The sequence below is a fragment of the Rhinolophus sinicus genome, chromosome 2 (genome assembly GCF_057876585.1).
Source record: "Rhinolophus sinicus isolate RSI-liver-muscle chromosome 2, RSI-T2T, whole genome shotgun sequence".
Taxonomy (NCBI): domain Eukaryota; kingdom Metazoa; phylum Chordata; class Mammalia; order Chiroptera; family Rhinolophidae; genus Rhinolophus; species Rhinolophus sinicus.
The window spans coordinates 108,030,281-108,035,767 of record NC_142502.1 but is presented as its reverse complement, the minus strand read 5'-3'; the positions used below and the strand labels follow the sequence as shown (position 1 = coordinate 108,035,767).

Sequence of the window (5,487 nt, the reverse complement as noted above, 5' to 3'; positions counted from 1 at the left end):
GCCGAGCAGAGCTGAGCAGAGCCGAAGAGAGTGGAAGAGGAGAGCCGAGAGAGAGGAGGAGAGTGGAGGAGAGTAGTCGGTCAGTTGGCAGAAAGGCAGACGGCATGTCGCACGTCCGGTGAACCCAGCCTCCAGTGAGACCATAGTGGTATGACTCCCCTACCTATGGCTCCGTGGGTGTTCCTTTTTGGCCTCACCATATCCTGCGTTCTTATGTGGGGAGCGGCACCAGAGACCCCGCAGGCCGCCCCGCACGACAAATGGCGCAGCGAGCAGGGTCTCCCGCACGACAAATGGCGCAGCGAGCAGGGTCTCCCGCACGACAAATGGCGCAGCGAGCAGGTACGGTGCCAACCAAAACCTACCGAAGCATGGTGGAGCGGTTTGTTCGTGTGAGAGCCCAGCTTCGGGAGGCCCATGAGGAGCGACACCGGGAACGGGAGGCGCGGTCTGCCTGGGAGACTCAAGCCTCCAGCTGGCACATCACCCTCTTGGCCATGGACGGCATTGCCTTCATTTTGGTAATCTGCTGCGGCGTTAAGCTCCGAGGGTGGTGGACTGCGACGGGCCAGCCGTCACGAGTCGATGGGTTCCCGAGTGGGGGAGTGGGAATGAATAAAAGACACTCTCACATATGATGGCGATCGCGGACTTCAGTGATCCTGAAGACACTAAGTTTATTTTACTGCTCCCATATAAGCAGTTTGAGCACGTGCAAGTATGTATTAACATAACAAATGTAAATTCTTTAGCTTTCACATAGAGGATACAAAATTCACCGAAACTCACAAGTAATTATCTTATCAATTGCCCTGATAGGCATCAGCCTTCTGTGTCCGGGAACTGGCCGCTCCCACCAAATTCCTCAGCAGCTTACAAGCTCAAGCTCCCCTCAGGTGCAGGCAGAGACAATTGCCTCAGGGGGAGGAAACAGGTAGCATAAACCGAGCCATTCTGCAAAGCTCAGAGTTTCCTGCAACCATGGCTCCCCACATCTCCCCCTTTTTTATTTTATATGAACAAAATCCATCCAGTCAGGATGGTGAGGTGACGGCGCCTGTCTTAGGCATCTCAGGACGCCTGCCTCAACTTACCCGTCATTGGTACTCATATTTTATCATACAAGCCCTGTCTTAGGTGTTGAAGCGGCTCCCAAGTATTTGCCCGTCGTTGACTAACCCGTCCCTCATAAATGCACAGGGGTGAGAGTCCTAAGACTTGCCTTAAGCTCAAGCTGATGGATGTCTAATGAGGATGGGGAGTAGGCACAGAACCGAACAGACACAGAAGCCCAATAAACCTACTCAAAGCATACTCAATTTCTTTAAAAACCTGCAAACTTCTTTCAGCATACCAAGGTCCAGAAATATTAACAGGAAGCATAACAAAAGATGGTTGTTTAAGTATCATAACATGAGTTCCTAATGGTACCCAAGAAATACAATTTGCTAAAGAACAATTACTACAGGATACACTAAATTGATTTCCTATAAAGTGTACATTAACATTTCCAATCAACAGTGCATAAGGAGAAGGAACACAAGCAGATATATTAACAGTCTTAGCAACAGTAGTCCAATCTCTAGTCCCATCTTTCAAGACACTCACATGACTGCAGGGAGTGCCTGATCCACAGAACTCAACTATTTGAACAACTTCACCTATTACTCCCATAAGTCTCCATAATGAATTTTGCTGATATTGTGTATCAGAAGTCCAAAGTCCAGAAGTCAGTTCTTGGGCCCATCCTGACTGGTTACTTCTCAACCAGTCAATGATGTATCTGCCTGTTCCAGGGATGTCATAACGAACAGGATCATTGTCAGGATAGTCTCTCCATGGGACAGTCTCAATATTTAATTTCAATCTTTTATTAAGACGAACAGTCCATCCAACTAAAGAGTCATTAATGTGCACAGTGACAGGAGAACTACGCAAGCACCCAATCATGGAGCTATTTTTTGCAATACAAATAGGCAATCCCAAACCTATGCCATTGTAAGTGAAATTCTTTTCCAAATGCTGTTTCATATGTCCATCAGAAGGCAATCCTAAACGCCTGAGTATCATTAACATAGACTGGAATCTCAGGACCGTCCCACACAGCGGGGTGGAGGATTGGTGGATCAGGTACATAGGCCCAATACGTCTGGTCAGGTTCCGCTTGGCAAAGCATCAGTAGCATCATCAATGGGCTGAGGGTCCACATGTCGCACCAATCGTTCTGGCAGCCACCGAGGGCCTTCTGCATCCTGTGGAAAAACACATACATGTCCTCGTCCCCATATGAGGACTGGATCTGGGCCTTGCCAAGAGCCCGTAAGTGGATCTTTCCATTTGACCAAAGCCTGAGGAGTAGTGGAAGGATGCCAAAAGCGCTCTGCAGCACTCTTGCCATGGGCATCCAAGGTCAAAAAATTTTGAATAAAGAGAGAATGAGACAAATAATTATGAGGCGTCAGGGGATATAACTCCCCCTTTTTTATTTTTTGCAAATTAACTTTTAATGTACCATGAGTACGCTCAACAATCCCTTGTCCTTGGGGATTGTAAGGAATGCCAGTAACATGATTGATCGAAAATTGCTGGCAAAATAGAGCAAATTTTTTGCTGGTATAACCTGAGCCATTATCTGTTTTAAGTTTTTTAGGAGTTCCAATCATGGCAAATGCAGCAAGACAATGTCTAATAAACTGCATCAGGCCTTGAATTTGTGCTTTTGTAAAAGGAATAACAATAGAATCTGGCTCCTTTTCATAATATTTTCGAGCTTCCAAGCGGCTCTCCTGAATTAAACTGGCCACAAATTCATAATAAGGTGTAAGATTCTTTTGTGCAGCCACATGGAGGTGTATCCATCTAAGTGGCCCTTCTTGCCACAACACTGCTGTGGGTGTATGCTTGGTGTCTAAAACATACACATATAGAGGTTTAGAATAATCTAAAAAAGAAACATGCTGTTGCTGAATGGCTTCCTCAACCTTAGAAAGAGCCTTCCGTGCAGGCTCAGTAAGAGACCTGGGCGAGGTCGGATCAGAATCTCCTTTTAAAATTTCAAACAGTGGTTTAAGATCTCCAGTAGTTAGTCCCAAAGAAGGGCGCAGCCAATTAATATCTCCCAACAGTTTCTGAAAATCATTAAGAGATTTAAGATGATCTTTTTTAAGCTCTATTTTTTGTGGAGTGAAATACTGAGCAAACAACTGAAATCCCAAGTAAGAATAAGGCTCACTTCTCTGTACTTTCTCAGGTGCAATAATAAGACCTGAGGCTAGAAGATTCTTTTTTATATCTGCAAAGCAAGCTAACAACATTCCTTCTTTCTTACAAGCCAATAAGATGTCATCCATATAATGAATGATATACACAGAAGGAAACTGTTTTCTGGTGTTATCAATTGCTTCACTAACAAACTTTTGACATAAAGTGGGGCTGTTTGCCATGCCTTGGGGAAAGGCAAGCATGAGCAATAAGCTTCCAATCCTCTGGAGGGGTGGCTTCAGTAGACAGAACATCCAAAATTGCCATGGTGAAAGGGGCAATAGGTCCATACTGTACACAAGCCTCTTTCAATTCTTTTATCTGCTTCCACTGGAAAGGCCTCCAATCCCTAACCCTACGTCCTGCCTGATCATATCTTTCAAAAATAGGATATACGCCAAACTGCTCTGTAGATTCCCCTTGCTTGTGAGCCTCTTCACAAGCTATTTGAAGAGGGGATAGTACAACAGAGTCCGATCCTGGCTTAACATAACTTGGCGAAGGCTCTGCAGGCATGTCCCAAACCGGGGACTGCGGCGGAGGTCTCCACCTACAGGACTCCTCAGGAGGTGGTGCAGAGGGATCAACTATGGGGGGATCTTTACCCCGAGGACAATTTCCTCCGTCTACAGCAACTTTAAGTTCTATCAACTGTCCCTGAATCTTTTTTATTTGATCTGCAAGAGAAAGTACAGTATCTGCAAGTTGCTCGTCCTCCCGAGCCACAGCCACTAAAGGAGGGTTTTTGTCCCTATCATATTTGGCTCCCTCATCTTCTAATTTTTCCTGATCCTGAGGTTTTAAATCTTCCCGGTGCTCGACCGGAGTTTCCTGATAAACAGGCTCTTTATTAACCTTAAGAACTCCCTCTAACAACTTTGCGCTCTCTCCCTCCTCATCGCCGGCTTGTTTCACTTTCTCTAATTTGCATTCCTCATGTTTAAGGTTCAAACAGTCTCGGATCAAAGTCCACAGTCCAAATGTTTCAATCGGAACCTGCTGAGGTCCGTGGACAGTGTAAAAATCCTTTAACTGTTTTCCCACTTTCTGCCAGGTTCCCAGACTGACAGTGCCTTCTTCTGGAAACCACGGACAAACTTCTTTTACAAATTCTAAAAACTTATCTAACTGTTCTCTGCTCACCCGACTGCCATGGGCGGCAAGCAATTTCTTAAGTCCTCTAACATACAGGTCCTTGCTGCTAGCGTGACCCATTCTTTTCCCTAACTCGGTCCTTCTTTCAAACAAAGAAACAATCAGGTGCCCTTCTGGATTGGGGCCCAATCAAGCTCCGTGACAAAAAGTCGTGGAACTATCAATCATTCACACATTCATTCGACCGAGGGGATCGTGTCTCACTCACCGTGCATCCACTGATTCAGCTCTTATACAAGCTGGGGCCCTTCCACGCGGTGTTCCTCACTGTTACCCCCGTATTCGTGCCCCACGTTGGGCGCCAAGTGCGACGGGCCAGCCGTCACGAGTCGATGGGTTCCCGAATGGGGGAGTGGGAATGAATAAAAGACACTCTCACATATGATGGCGATCGCGGACTTCAGTGATCCTGAAGACACTAAGTTTATTTTACTGCTCCCATATAAGCAGTTTGAGCACGTGCAAGTATGTATTAACATAACAAATGTAAATTCTTTAGCTTTCACATAGAGGATACAAAATTCACCGAAACTCACAAGTAATTATCTTATCAATTGCCCTGATAGGCATCAGCCTTCTGTGTCCGGGAACTGGCCGCTCCCACCAAATTCCTCAGCAGCTTACAAGCTCAAGCTCCCCTCAGGTGCAGGCAGAGACAATTGCCTCAGGGGGAGGAAACAGGCAGCACAAACTGAGCCATTCTGCAAAGCTCAGAGTTTCCTGCAACCATGGCTCCCCACAGTGGACGTCTTACACCGAGGCCTCCACCCACTCAGACACCTGGCACGGTGAGCAGGATTCCGACCAGGTAGGAATGGCGTCTGACTCTGGGCAGGAGGACGTGTGGCCCCACACAGTGTATGGTGTTCGGTGGTGTGGGGGCGGAGCCCCAGAGAGTAGTTTCCAGGCTCTCGGCCTCACATAGACAGGTGCTGGCTCAGGTAGTAAATGGCCAACTGTGATTGCATGGCCATCAGCTGTGGCTAGTTGGCCGTCAGCTGTAACCAGTGAGCCATTGGCCACAATATAACTGCTGTGGCTACGGAGAGGAGAGAAGGAAGAGAGAGAGAA

At 46.8% G+C, this 5,487-nt stretch overlaps 1 long non-coding RNA gene across 1 annotated transcript; it reads right to left on the bottom strand.

Moving 5' to 3' along the window:
• Positions 1-652: 652 nt before the first annotated feature.
• On the bottom strand, positions 653-5,249 carry LOC141569337 (uncharacterized). Its single transcript, XR_016020371.1, has 2 exons — positions 2,736-5,249; positions 653-2,693 (listed from the first exon to the last, which is right to left on the bottom strand). It is a non-coding gene; the product is annotated as an uncharacterized LOC141569337 (long non-coding RNA).
• Between the last annotated feature and the right edge of the window lie 238 nt (positions 5,250-5,487).